Here is a 16,004-nt window from a genome sequence, read left to right as displayed (position 1 = left end):
TATAACCCACTAGGTGCAAATGATTTTTCATCTGTCAACACATCAACCCGTCCATGAGTCAAGAGTTTCTGAGTTTCTGTCCATGAGCAAGCAGTGTTGAAGAAAGAAAGACAAGAAAGACAATGCTACCCTGGGGTGCATTAGGAAGAACATTGCCAGCAGGTTGAGGGAGCCAGGCTTTTCTCAGTGATGCCAAGGAAGAGAACAAGAGATAATGTGTAGGAACTGATGCACAGAAAGTTCCATCTGAATACAAGGAAGATCTTCCGTACTGTGTGATTGACCATTCACTATAGAAGATTGCCAAGAAAGGTTTTGTAGTCTCCCTCACTGGCAATATTCAAGAACCCTCTGTACACACTCCTGTGCCATGTGCTCTAGGATAGTCTGCTTCAACAGGGAGGTTGGACCAGATGTCCCAGTGTGCTCCCTTCCAACCTCACCCATTCTCTGATTCTGTAAAAGGCTCAGATCTTCATGTGCTTCCAGTTTGATCAGGCATTGTTTTATTGTCACCAGGTCTGCTCCTGGTTTGAGTTCTACTTTTAAGTGGAGTCATCGTGTTTGCTTTAGCTGGTTTCTTTGAATCTCATAAAGGAGGGATTACCACATTAAATATTGCCTCCTGGGTGTCATTCTCAGGCTCTTCTGAGGTCTGAGTCATTAGTAAACAGGTTCAAGCCTTCCATGACTTTACTTGTGAATTATATAGCTATAGAGAGTTTTCAAAAAAAAAAAAAAAGTCATTTGAGCATTTAACTTGCATTAGTAAATCTCATCCTAACAAGGGAAGAGGATATTCTAGCATATGTAGAAACTAATTAGTCAGTTTAGTATCTCCAATTGTACAATTTATGAGTTATAGGAATGGCTGCAAAGCTCTTCTTCCACTGTCCCAGTAATTGCTATTTTAACTTTGCTTAGCAGAGTCTTACAGATAGTTATTACTAAACATGAGAGCCCTCTACAAATCAAATATCTCTTGTTTAATTCCCTGGTTTTACTTCCGGACATGCCTTGATATTTTCCCCTGGTCATATTTAGTCATTGTCAAAAAATCCTCCAATATCACAATAACTACATCTTCTGATTAACCCATCCTGCCTGTAAATAATGCAAGGATTTAGGGCAAAGGCAAGGCAAAGAAGCCTCTTTCAGACCCCTGCCTAATTGCTCCCGTTTCACCTTTTCTAATACCATTCTGTTTTCTTCCACAATAAAAAGGTATTCAGTATAGCTTACATATCCCCTCTATTGGAGTTAAAAGTCAGCACCATAATTTCCAAAAACTTCCTTTAAGATTCTCTTGGTAGGAACCAATGATCATTTGCAGTTCAACAAATCTGAAGTATTAAAAGGGACATGTATGAAAGACTAGCAGACCCTCTGCTTCCTTTGCTGGATTGCAAGGTGACTGTTTCACTGGCTGGGAGGGAGTCTGGCCTGAGTCTGGTCCACAGTAGGACTAAAATCTGCACTACCTTTCATATACTTTTTATTTTGATATATGTTCTCTTTATCCATCCCTGCCCCAATGTTATATGTGGTGGAAAGGAGGAAACTAATGCTCACAGATATTCCAGTTCCTCCCCTCCACAGCATACTTGCTGGTTTTCCTCCTCAATACATGGCACCAACATATCTCATCCCCTTTTACACTTTCCAGAATATAACCCAGATGGCTACAAAAAAAAGGAGGAAAAAAAGGAAAAATTATTTAGAAAGCAATAGTGTCCTCTTTGGTCAATGGTGGTACTGATGAGAAAAGTAGGTAATGCCAAAGGGCGAACTGAGTGAGTAGCACAGTGTGTAGGGTGGGATGGAGGTGACAGTAGCTCAAAAATTATTGGAATTATTACAGCAAGGAAATGAGTCAAGAATAAGAAGGTAAAACATGGGTGAAGTGAGAAAAGTGCTAAGATCTAATTGGGAGCAAACTTAATAAATTAGTGACAAAAAAACACAGAGTTGAATAGAAAAGAAAAAATTGACATGGTATTTTATAAGACAAAGCTAGTTTTCTTAGAAAAATCTATAGAACAAGAGTGAACAAAATGAAACAAATAAATTGAGAATGACACAATGATAAGCATTATTTGATTTTAAAATGGAGTTCTTTTTACAATGGAGTATTCAAGAGAAAACTATTATGCTTTTTTTTGGTTTGTTTTTTGAGATAAAATATCAAAAAATTAAAAATATGGGTTGAAAAGTGGGAACTATTAGAAAGGGACCTTTGCATATGTAGGAGTTTTCATAGTTTTCCATGGGCAGGTTGCTTTAGCATGAAAATAAAGATAATCGGTCACTTAGGATTATGTTTGTACTGGTATTTGAAATGCTGCCTGAATTCTTAAGAATACTGTAGATCCTTTTGCAAACTTTATCTTTGCCTGTAGGAGACCTCTGTAATGACCTTAATGTGGATAGGGTAATGGTGGTAGCAGAAGAAGCGAGCAATTAACTTGACAAAGAGACAAATGTGCAGGACGTGTGAGGAGGGGTGGAAGAATGGAAGCATCGTGCCAAGCAAAGAAAGTAGAAAGAAGCCCCTGGAAGAGGGAAGTATGAGCCACAGTTTTAAGAAGGAGCTATGCAAGGGGAGCAGAAGAAGGAAAAGATAGGAGTTTTTAAGGACTTTTTTTCTGGACAGTCTTGTAATGACTTGCAGACAATACCCCCAATCTCTGTGGGTATTTCACTTTTATCAGATGTGTCTTCTGGGAAAGAGGAAGAGAAGAAGGAAATTGAAACTATCCTTCTGCTGAGCTGAATAGAAATGTGTCTCTTAACTCCCATGAAGTCAATGTGACTATTTCAGCATGGAAAGAAGAGAGAAAACCAGGATGGCTGACTTCATTAAACTAATTTAAACTTGATGAAAAGAACAGAAGCAAATGAAGTACAATTGTTACAAATAATGCAGAGTGCATAAGCATGGTATCCTATATGTAGAGTTGACTGTGCTTTCCATCAGGGAAGTTATGAAATAGAGAAAAATTGTGACAGAGTTCATAACATAAATATTTCTTTTTGATTATAATGGAAACAGAACTGCTAACAACTCTGCCTCATTAAAAACAATAACTGTAGCAATGATTCTTCTGCCAGAAGGGTTGAGGCAAAAGTTGTTATCATTGATGTGGGCTCTGTGACAGCTGGAATGAGAAGCTTACAATAAGCAGCCTAAGAGTTAAAGGCAACAGAGAAGTGAGTGTTTTGCCTTGATTAGAAGTAATAAAAGTTCTTTTTATGTACATTGAGAAGAGTCCCGGTGCTAGGGACCATTGTACCTGCCCATGGAGTGGTGTACTTAAAGCTCAGGGAAGTCTTTCTACAATCTGCTTTTATATATTTGCATAACATTTTTTCTGAATGGTGAAAAAGGTAAAAAGAAGTAAGGAGACTACATCATTCTAATTAGTCTTTTCCAGAACTGATTCAGAATTTCACATGCTTTTTTACATATTTCTGCTCCTTCTAGCAAACTTGCTTTAAGAATTTAACTCCTTATATACTTTTGTCTGTTAAAAGCTTGTTAATTCCTGATAGTGAAGTTGTTGACCTTAATTATTTCAGATGTCACTAATCTTTGTAGTGAAAACTAACATTTCATGAGATAGTAATTTCTGCTCTATGTATGATTTAGAACCTTTTTCTTGGTTTGGATTGTTCTTGTCAGTTTAGGTATCAATATGATATATTGCAGCATATTGGAATATTTCATTTTTAATGGAAATGTAGTGATTTTTTAAAGAATTATGGTTTTTAATTGTGTTTCAATTTTGTCATCATTGAAATGGCTGAGACATTATATTTTCTTTCAAGCTTTTGTTTATTAATTCTGTGATGTTTTTGCCACATCTAATCATATTGCATTCTCTACATTCATCTTTCTAAAAAGATGCTAAAGAGCAAAACAATTGTTGAGTATAGTGTTCATAGTTACGTAGTTTATTGTTTTAATATAAATAAATATTTTATGTGTATCATAAAACCAGTCTTCTCTAGCAAGGCAGATGAATGTTAAAGTATTTCATAATTACTTGAGAAATTTAAATGGCAAGGAGTGCTATTAATGCTTAGTTGGTCAATTGGCATTTTGAGGTATTAGGGGATGAACACGCAACTCATCATGTAAGCATAGAAGTTAGAAAATTGAGAGTAAAACTTATTATTTCTCACACTGTTATGTAAAAGGAAGGGGGCATATCTACTCGCTGTGTTGTTGTCCATTCTTTCTCTGACTCACAAATGGTAGTCTCTGTAAATCTGAGCCTCTGTTATTCTGGAAATTATATGAAAGGATTATATATATGAGGCCATTCAGAGCTTTCCACCATACCATTGGCTTTTATGCATGTTGGTGTTTCTGTGTAAAACACAGAATGGTGTAAACACAGTCTTAACATAGAGCTGTATTCAGTCCTCAAAATTTGTCTTAATCAGGAGTACAAACCAAATTCCTTTTAAAAATTTCCAGGTAGTTTGGAGCCTTACTATGTGAGATACCACCTTTTCTTTACTAAGTTGTCTTGGGGTGATTTTATGATGAGACTTTATGCCCTAATCATCTGCATTATGCCAAGAAATGGCTGCTGCAGCTTTAAGATGGGTCCTGGGCTGTGGTGGGGAGCCTTTGGCTTCTGCTCGGTTTGGTTCCAGCCTTTGCTCTCCGGAGCGCACCGGGTGTGGACTCGGATGCTACATTGTTGCTTTTGTTGGATAAATTTTTGCTTGCTTGAAGCAAAAAGTTGGGGTTTCTCTCCCTTCCCCCTAGCCTGGACGCTGTACCGGGAATCCTCTCCGCTGTTTTTGGGTTTTTTGCTTGACATGTTTCGGCTTTTGCTTTGTTGACTTTTTTTTCAGTCCGTCCAGGGAACTGGTGGGGGGCTGCACCCAACCCAAGACCTCGTAGAAGCTGAACCAACACGAGAAATTACACTAAAATCTACCAATTTCACCTGCTGTGAGGAGAAGACCAATGCCAGAAATCCAACAGGTTCCCAGCTGCTGAGTAAACATTTTTTCTCTCCCTTCCCCTGAGACAAAGAGCCAGCCGCCACTTTTGCCTCCTGGTCACTCAGTGAGGTGGGGGTGGGATATAAGGTTCAATTTTTTTTAACCTTTTTTTTCCCCCACTTTCAGACTAATATTCATTATTCTCGTTGGCAAAAGGGGATTGGAGCCCTTCTCTTTAAAGAAAAAATATTTTTTCTCTCTAAGCCAAGACACAAGTCATCATTGTAGGACTGAAACTGTCCCATGATCTCACCACATGAGCCAGCACTGTGCCCAGGTGGCCAAGAAGGCCAGTGGCATCCTGGCTTGTGGCCAGCAGAACCAGGGCAGTCATATTCCCTCTGCACTCAGCACTGGTGAGCCCACACCCCAAGTCCTCTGTCCAGTTTTTGTCCCCTCCTTACTGCAAAGGCATTGAGGTGCTGAAGTGTTTCCAGAGAAGGGCAACAAAGCTGGTGAGGTATCTGGAGGGCAATTCCTATGAGGAGTGACTGAAGGAGCCAGAGTTGCTTAGCATGAAGAATAGAAGGCTGAGGGGGAATGTTATCACTTTCTACAACTTCCTGAAACGAAGGTGGGGATCACTTTCTTCTCCCAGGTAATAAGTGACTGGATAAAGGAAAACAGCCTCAGGTTGCACCAGGGGAGATTTAGATTGGCTATTAGGAAATGTGTGGATGTGACAATTAGGGACATTGTTTAGTGGTGAACATGGCAGGGCTAGGTTAACAGCTGGACTCAATAATTTTACAGGTCCTTTCCAACCTAAACGATTCTGTAGACTTACCTCATCAACAAGGTCATTTCAAGATCCAGTTCTTCTTCAAACTCAATAAGATGCATTGCATCATGTTTAACCAAACACAGCAATTTCTTGTGGATCCAGGTATGACTGTAGGTTAACAGTGTCTCATCAGCAAAAGCAACAGCATTTACTCTAATTCTTAGAACAGCTCCCGGTAAAACAGCACTAAGAGTAGCTCATAATTCCTAAAGATTATGCCCAGATTAATAAAACTATAATCCTATTACACCAAAATCTGCAAGCGTAAAGACTAGAAATAGCACATATCAGGACACTAGTTTCAAGTCTAAACCTCGATGCAATGACGTCTCCATAGTTTATAAGTATTAGTATGTGTTACAGCAGTCTAGCTCTTTCACTGGCTCAACAATGTCAGCTAATTCTCCCTGAAATGCTAGCTCAGCAGACCCACCTTCCAGACTGATCTAGTTTTTCACTCATAGCATATCTAGCCTTTCCTGTATAACTTCATCCTTTGCTACCCTTCCAAACTGAAATGCTAACCTCATTTTACTGTCTAATTAAAGACAATTGCTTCTTTTGTGTCTGTTAACCTAGGAGTAAAGGTTCTGGGTTTGCAATTGTGTTAGTATATAAGCTGACCTCTGAAAATTAGTAAAAAACCCCTCTATCTGCTTGACCCCATTAAAAACCAAGAATAAAGTTGGTACTTCTCAAAGAAGATCTTCAATATTTGCTTAAAAATATGAAAGGAACAAATAGGAGAAACATTTCCAGTAATTATTTCTTAATTACAAAAATATTTACTTATGAAGGCTGAAGCAATGAGTCATCAGTTAAGGAATACATGCATGCCAAACTTTACTGGGTTTTATTTGCATAATATATGAAGTTTGATCTGCTGAAAATGTATTCATCTGTAAGGGTGTATCTTTTCTTATATAGTGATCAGATTATTAATTAAAGGCCAGCTAGAAAAGTATTTCAAAGCTGAAACTGTGTGTACCAAAGGCAGATTTTTTTTCTTCTCAACATCATAAGCTCCAGAAAATACAAGTAAAGGAGGAAGAATATAATTCATAATCAAATGGTCACTACTGTATTTTGCTTAAATGCAGAAAAATAAGTATGAGAAAATAAATTATAATAGAAATCAAGATGATGCATACTAAAAATGACTAGGTGTCACAAATATGTAAGTAATATAAGGTCAGTGGGGAAGAAAACCCTCTCTCACCATAAGAGAATATCAGGTGCTTGTGACCACCTGATGAACCTGAATGTACATAAGTATATGAGACCAGATAAGATGCATCCCACAGACCTGAAGAAACTGGCTGATGCAGTAGCCAAACCACTCGAACAGGCGTGGCAGTTAGGTGAAGTCCCAGGTGACTGGGAAAGAGGAGACATTGTATCCATTTTTTAAAAGCGTAGGAAAGAGCACACTGGGAAGTACCAGCCTGTCAGCCCCAGCTCTATGCCTGGGAAGATCATGGAACTGATCTTCCTACAAGCTGTGCTAAGGCACATGGAGGACAGGGAGGTGATTTGAAAAAATCAGCACTGCTTCAAGAAGTACAAGTCTTGACAGAATAATGTATTGGTCTCTTACAATGGAGTGTCTCCATCAGTGGAAAAGGAAGAGCTATGGATGAAATGTGTCTGAGTTTCTTAAGGTCTTTTACATGGTGCTCCTAGAACAGCCTTCCCTCTAAAGTGGAAATACATGGTTAGATAGATGGATGGTTGATTCTATAGGGAATTGACTGGGGGATCTCATCCAGAGAATAGTGGTCAATGTCCAAAGGTACATCAGTAAGAAGTGGTGTTCCTCAGGGGTCCTTCCTGGGATCACTACTGTTTCCTACCTTTATTTCTGTCATAGACAAAGGGATTGAGTGCAGTCTCAGCAAGTTTATTGACAACACCAAGCTGAGTGGTACAGTTGACAAACCTGAGAGAGGATGCCATACAGACAGACTTTGACAGACTTAAGAAATGGGCCCACAAAAACATCATGATACTCAACAAATTCAAACGCAAAGTCATATATCTGGGTCTATCCACTCAATGTGTGTAAAGAGAGATTGCCAGAGAGGAATGAGGCAAAAAAATTAGTTGAGCATTTAAATTTGTTGAGCCTTCTCCTCATGTGTTTTTATTGCTTTGCTGATTAGGGGGTGGGGGTTACACTTTACTTTTCCTTCTCTTCCGCTTCTGGTTGACATGCCTTCAGAAGTACTTATTATACTTTATATATCTTGCCAAGCTCAGGGCTGGGTCTTTCTTAGCTGTAATTACAAATGCTGCTTATCTAAACATTTACATTTTTTGAAGTTGTAGAGGAGATAACAATTTTACCCCTAGAAAGCTATATTATAATTTCATCAAGTACTTTTTGGTGGCAACAGGATTTTTCTTTTTAGAAATACTTCTGTTCCTGAATATCAGAGAAGAGGTTCATTAATTGTGTGCAACACAAAACAGCAACGAGCAAGACATTTCTAAATAGTTCATATTTGCTCCTCATTACACAGAAAATGCAGAACACTCTTGTCCCAGGTTATCCTAGGGGCCTGTGAGAAAGAGGGCTTTCCTCTGCCAACAGTTGTACTGAAATCACTGAACAGCACAAAATTTTCTGGTTAAACATCTAGACTTTTACAATGATGGGTAGGCTAAGTGGGAGTAATCTCATAGAAATTCAACACCTAACACTTCTGGTGTCAAGTGTAGACCTATGAGTGAAACATTTAGGCTAATTGCACATCATGTGCTAAAATGAGATACCCAAGAAGTACATCCAAAACTGACAACATGATGAGTAGGGGATGATTTCAATTCAGTAGGGACAATAGATTCCCTACTAAATCTGTCTTGATTTAGAAGGGCAGAAACACTAAGGGAAGTCTTAGATTCTGTTTTGCAACTAATACGGTCAGCTACAAATAGCTAGTTCTAGATAACCATTTAGTCAGTTTGCAATAAATGGGTTGGAATTTTCTTTAACTAACATATGTGTTTGACATATTCTATACATACAGGTAGGTATCACCTCCTAAAGGTAATGTAAGTCAGTTCTTCCAGCTACTTAATTGACTTGGTATAAGTGATTGTGATTTTGGTTTGCTGCGGTGGCATTCTGAGCATCTATGTGTCCAGTGTGGTATAAAACTATCAGCCTTTATACACCATGACAGTGAAACTTAATTTCTGGGGAAAAAATAGGAGTCTGTATCTCCTCACACTTACATATCTGTTATGTTCAACATACACAGAATGTTATGTTCAACATACACAGAATGACATATTCTACATATCAGATAGAAATGATAATGTAAGAAAAAAGCTAAGACTGAAAAATAAAGGCTGAATGATATATGACCTTACAATATTGAGTAAAAACATTCTTGGATATCAGTAGAATTTCATATGAGTAAGGGATTAAGAGGATTTCTTTCTCAAGAGAATGAATCTGTGTCTGGTGACAGAATTGGTCCATTATTTCTATTGTTTTCATCATGCCTTTATTTTAAAATGGTTTTTAGTTACCTGCATTTAAGGGGATTAGCAGAGAATAAAAAAAAGGAGAATTAAGAAATTTCATACTGCTCTATGGGATATAGACTAGAAATTGAAAACATTTGTAGAATTTTATCAGACATATTCAGGAACCTTTTAATTCACATTGTTGGTTTTTTCACATAAAAGGCTTTGCAATAAAATCTCTCTAGGAATATTGCTAACTAAATGGTAGTAGTTTACTAACTAAATGGCAAAACAAAAATAAATAGGGCTTTAGCTTTTCAATACAAGATGCAGACCTGAGTTATGAGTTATCCTTAATAACTTAAGGCCCTGCCATGTGTTAACTTGTGGAGATCATACAGTTGCAAATGTTACCATCTGCTTTAAAACTATTACATCAGAAAAGTCAATGTAATCAGCTCTCTGATATATCACATCTTGCATATATCTAGATCTAATTAAAGAAAGCACCATTTGTTGTAGGATCAACTTGCTGATAAAAGTAATGTAAATCTCAACTGTAAACTCAAACTGCTGCAGGAACCAGAGTGTACTCTGACGACACCTCTCCTTTTTGCTATCCTTGACTCTCCTAAGCTGAGCATTATCAACACTTCTCTGTTCCTTAGGTTTTTTTGTCCTGTTGCCTTTACAAGGTTTCTGAGGAGGATGGATTACTCAGTGTTAGGATGACTATGCCTAGCTCTTTCTGTGGTGCATTATTAGAGGATGAAATAATCCAATCCAATTTTGGTTTTGTTTTCTTTTTTTTTTTTTTTTTTTTTTCCTAGTGTATTATCTGGGTTTGGGGTTTTCTTTGGCTTGGGTTGATTTGGGGTTTTTTTTAGCCATTTTTTATAATATTTCAGACATCTTTTACACTCACATATTAGAAGCCACTCTTTTCTACAGAACTTGCTCTTCGATGTTTTGGGGGACACCTTCCAGCTGCAAACCCACAGACTGTAAGTGGAGATGCTTTTTCATTTACTGTGAGCAGCTTCCTGAGGCAGTGGAAGTCATCAAATGCCATTGCAATATGGGAATACACAGTGCTCAAAGTACACACCCTGAGAGTGGTAAGGGAGCCATCCAGTGGGCTCTAGTGAGACACACAGTCATAAGAAGTTAAAATTGACTAATCACCGGGGAGTTTCTGTCTTACTTTTTGTCTTTGTTGTGGATAACTAATTTTCCTTGAAATGTAAAAATCTCTGAAGATCAGGTATGGAGCTGCACTTTCTAAATACTCATTCTAAATACTCTAATTAAGCTTTGAACACCAAGCTCGGGGGTATTTTTCAGTTTATATAATAGAAAGTGATGAATAAAATAATGAATAAGGTTGGAAGTCATTTAATTAATCCTTTGCTATCTATTTGAAAGACAGTTTAATCCTAATGGTTTTGATGATATTTTAACTGAATTTAAATTTCCAAATTCTTATTAAAGATTTCTTTAGATTCTTTTGAAAGATTCTTACAGCTCATTTATGGATGATTTTTCTATGATACACTCACTTTACCAGAGGAAACTAAAAAATAATGGAAATTATGACTTCTAATGCTTACAGCAACTGAAGGTCTTCAATCCAGAAAAATTTACATTATAGCTCAAGGAATAAGTAGAAATCACCACTCCTTTCTAATCTTGGAGAAAATACTAATTGCAAGGAAGATTAATTTTTATCTTTATTGCAAATAATCTAGCACATAGTACCTTTTTTTCCTAAAAATTTAACTCATCCAAAATTGATCAGGGATCGATCTTCAGTAAAAATGCTTGACTTTGTTCCTTGACAAAGAATGTCTTAAATAGTTGCAAGATGAGATATAATCACAAAAAAAGAAGCAGCGAGCAACTATCAATTGAAAAAGTAAGAAGAATGCACAATACCAGAGATGGATTTCAAATTTTTGTTGCTCCCTGTATGGTATAATAGTATAATAGTATGGTATCATTTCGGAGGCTTGCTTCTCTTCTGATCACCACTCAAGTCTGTAATTTAGCACAGAATCTTTTGTTGAAGTTCATCTGACATAACTGTAAATATAGTTTATTAAGTAGGCCTGTTTTAAACTTTTTATCTCAGGCAACTCCAAGAACATCAAGAGTTTTTATTCACATTTTCATAAATGATAAGCAAATCAAATTTTCAATTATCTTAATAAGTAGTCTAGGTATGTATGCAAAACCTGCTGAGTTTAGCTAAGTTAGAATATCAAATAATCAATGTAGTTCCACAATGAGCAAAAAATAGATTGCAATCATATTCAAAAAATGTCATATTCCTGTGTTACAAATACAATATGAAATATAGATTATACTACGTGTTACTTCACTGTCTATTTGCTACAAAATTTGAGGTCTTTCAGGATGTTTTAATCGCTCTTTTAATTTTGTTTATTTCTTTTACTACTGTGTCTGAAGGCCCATAAGTTTCTTACAAGCCTGAAACAAATGCACATACAAATTTGGGTACTTCATAGGCAGGAGCTCCAGTAGCTCAGGATATAATTTCTTAATGCTGTAGTATACAAAGGCTGCCTCTGATTAACATAGCATTGCAAAGCCTTACTTAATTTTTGTCAACAATTTAGTCTTGCGAATTTTGCCATACAGGTCTATGCAAATTTGCCTGTCGGAACAATAAAAGCCCTGCTAAAATTTGTCTTTCTGTAAAACTGTTGCAATCGGGTTTTTTTTACTGTAGCAGTTGATTGTAGGACTATTTTGTAAGAACTCCCCTATTTAATGAAAATGTGTTTTCTGGTTGTTTCATTCAAAATACAGTTATTTTATATTTCAGAGAGAAAGAAAGAGTGGATTAGAGAATTCTCTGTATAGTTATTCTAGTACTAATAATTCATTTTCATTGAGAATAAAGCAGTTGAAAATAATGAATGTCAGGAGAAAAACCTCCTTTTTCAGCTTTTTACTGACTTGTAATTTGGCGATGGTTGGCTGGTAAGTGAGTGGATGCTGTTCTTAAATGCAGTTTGTCTCCAATTCTTTACAAGACCAGCACAATTCATGCTACTGTTTGGAAAAAAGGTTTTCAGACCTGTTATAGTATGCTCTGCATGATGCATTTCCTGATAATTCAAAACAAGTGTAGAATGGTTTCTCCTTTTTCATGGTGATTTTATTCCTTAGCCTCATTATTTTCTAGTTTTCTGTTTCTTTTTTTTTTTTTTTCTGGGGTGGGGGGTGGTGGTGTGTAGGGGCAGGAGGCGGGCTAGGGAGAGTAGCTTTGGCTACAGGAATACAGTTCCTTGCCAGTGCTGGGCTATTTTGTACGTTGAGGGAGGAAAGGTCAACAAATAGACCTTCTGTATTGATTCCCAAAAGAACTGAGAGGAAGTAAGTAGTCCAAAACGTATTCTTCCTGCATCTCTTTGCAAAGGTCTGGGGGAGGTGATGAAGTCTGCTTTTGAAATGTAATAACAGTTTAAAAAATGGTAATTAAGAACATAAAGTACTGAAACTGATAAACAAACTATGACTGTTCTGACATAGACAATATTTCATTAATATATTTTTACTACTAGAAATACACCGGAATGTTTTATGATTGACAGCTACTGTATGAGCAGCTACACTATATAAACTAGACTAGATGAGAATGTAGATGAGAAAACTATATGAACTCTAGATGAGAATGTCAAGCAGTTCCTTCTTCCAGCATCTACAGAAAAAAGGGTCTTACCATCTCAGGTTTCAGTGTCCTTATCATCTTCCCATTCTCCTGCTAAAAAAAAAGCCAAATAGCTGATCTTTTCTTAGACTTCTGGTTATGAGACAGCACCGAGCTATACTTGACTCATGTTTGCTGAACTAATCAGTTACTGGCCAATACAAAACATTTTCAAAGGGTACCCTGAGAAAGAGACACTTTATTTTTGAGATTAAATTTTCAGCCGATGAAATCACATTCCAGTTAACTACCGACTTTCAAAGTAAATTGTTTTCAAAGCATAAGGTAAAATTCTTTCAGGTTTTACAATTGCATCTGACCTGCCTCGACAAGTCTTTAGTGCCATATTTTCATGTTTTGGTCATTCTCTTATATTAAAAACCATTCAAACAGAAGTGAATTCAACTACAGTCTTCATTGTGTAGCTAAAGTGGCAAGGGATCAAGAAGCAGAACTGTTACTAGGAGATCTGAGAAACAGTAATTCACAGTAGCCCTAAAGCCTTTCTGAGTCTGCCTCTGCCAACACTAGCAGGTTTCAAATGAAAAACCTCAGAGCCACTGTTTTCCAAATGCCAACTTCTTAGCTGTGTTACCCCACACTGGTTGATCTGGCCAAGAAAATTATTGTCCTTATTTTTCAATTTTGTCAGGCATTACTAGTGTGCATCACCTTGGTAAAAGTGTGATTCGTGATTTGCCCTATTTAAGACCGAAGTAAGAGCAGAATTTAAAATATTTGTGTTCTAATGCGTGTGGAAGCACAACATTCAAACCTAAGGAAACTGATAGTGGCAGTACTACTACCTTAAGCAGTAGTTGTATTTACCCATTTTAAATGTAGTTGAAATTTACAGTTCAGCAGTAGAATGTGGAGGATGGTGAGGCAGATCTCCCATTAAGGACAACAGAGTTCATTACCACCACATTTTTAATAGAAGTCACCTTGTTAATATCATTATTTTCTTTGTGCAAGACAAAAACAGTCTAAATGCCAGCAATAAGGTCATTCTTCACAGAAAAGGATGGTATTGTATCCCCCAAGGAGGAGGGGACTAGCCAAAAAGCATTTTAACTTCACTATTATATCTCAGGTTATAACTGATATTGCAATCTCTCTGTCTTAATCCCCCCCAAAATACCTTCATCAGAATGCCATCTGCTCTCAATGATAGTCAAGTAACTCATATAGTAGAGTTATGTAAAAAAATATTGACCATTTATAAATTAACAATTCAGTGTAGAACCAATAACCTTCTTTGTTTTCCAAAAGCATATCCCACTCTGATTAGGTGTATGATTTGGTATAACAGTGCAATTATACTAGTATATGTGATGCAAGTGCAAGTATACTGGTATATACAGTATACTAGTATATATATATATATATATACATACTAGTATAATTGCTGATCTCCTATCAGCATTAGATAAACAGCAGCTCTGCTGTTTGTTGGTGATGATGCCACAAAACTGCCCACAGATTAGCTAGTTTGGGTAGGAGTGGGAGAATCACTTGTCAGCAAATTACCTTATCCTTATAGTTAATAAATACATAATTATTAGAGCTGTTAAAAGAGTAAACACATTCACTTGTGTTTATTGAATGATTAAGGTTCTGTAATCAGAACTTGGACCTCACTGAAATGTTATTCCAACAGAGTTTGTTTAGATGTTTGTTTAAGGTCAGACATTATAGGAAAGTACAACAAAGGATAGAGAGACTAAGATTTCAGGCAAGAAAGAATGGGGCTTATAGTGCATTTCCTTGTCTGGCATGGTCTCTCCTGTGGAGCATTGTACTTTTTGCGGATTTTAGTACATTTTAAATTTTAAGGGGAAGCATAAAGAGTGAAAGTTCTTCTGGGTTAAATTACTAGAAACGGAGTGTCTATTATGTCTCTAATATCATAACCAGAATCTATTGCTCAGCTGATTCCTTCCATTTTCGTGGTTGTTATGTATTTGCACAGGTAGTTCATAAACTTCAGCAATCCAGCATGGTAAATTCCTAGTCCTATGAAATTCAATTTGATAGTCAACTTCAAGCCTTACTACTAGGTTTAGGGTATTGCCAAACGGAAGCTGGAAAATTCCGACAAAGATATAGATTAATCTTTTTAAATAAAAAGAGTTCATCATCATAAATTAAAAAATTGAACAGGATGAAAAGACAAAACAAAACACAATTATAGCATCTGTTTGTCCATAAAAACACCATGCCCTTCCATAAAGACTACAGGACTGGAGCCCAAGAGAGGCAAACCTCAGTGCAAAGCTAAATATACTGTCACTGAGGTTTGCAGAAAGTTTATAGTAAGAATACTGTGTAACTGTGTTTCTAAATTGTCAATTCAAAGTCATCAAAGCCTTAAATATGTTTTGAGTAATCAAGATGAAAGCTGTGTAAAGTTGAGCTCATTTTCCTGATCTTTGCCACATATCAGAAATTACTGTAACAGACTTAAGACAATTATATGTAGCTTAAATACTGAAATTAAAGCAAAACCACAGTTAAATATGGGTAATAAGACAAAACACATTAATCTAGTTGTTTTATAGCAAACCAATTTTTTTTTAATGTTTCTTTAAGGAAAATTGCGTCATGGCCTTGAGCGCATCAGCAGGTTCTAATTGCCATGAGAAGCCTGTAACCCTCTTTCACTTTATGCCTCTTGTATGAACTCTTCCCCTCACTGAGTGGCTGTTTTTATTTAAGGCTAAATCAGTTTCCCTTGCCAAAAATGCAACCCTTGTTACTAACCTTGACAAGTTACTAACATGCCCGTTTGTAACTCGTTACTCCAAATGTCTGTAATGAGTCCCTCAAAAATGTATCTCAACTTTTAAATAAAAATAAATGTAAATCCTCTGCATTTCTTATGTCTATTTCACAGTCATACTAACTTAAATTGAACAAATTTTCTTAAGTATAACAAATAGCTTAATGAAGACTCATGACAGAGGTTTGTGGTAAATAATTTTTCTC

The sequence above is a fragment of the Molothrus ater genome, chromosome Z (genome assembly GCF_012460135.2).
Source record: "Molothrus ater isolate BHLD 08-10-18 breed brown headed cowbird chromosome Z, BPBGC_Mater_1.1, whole genome shotgun sequence".
In the NCBI taxonomy this organism is placed as follows: domain Eukaryota; kingdom Metazoa; phylum Chordata; class Aves; order Passeriformes; family Icteridae; genus Molothrus; species Molothrus ater.
The sequence above is the reverse complement of the archived record's forward strand: the minus strand, read 5'-3'. Positions refer to the sequence as shown.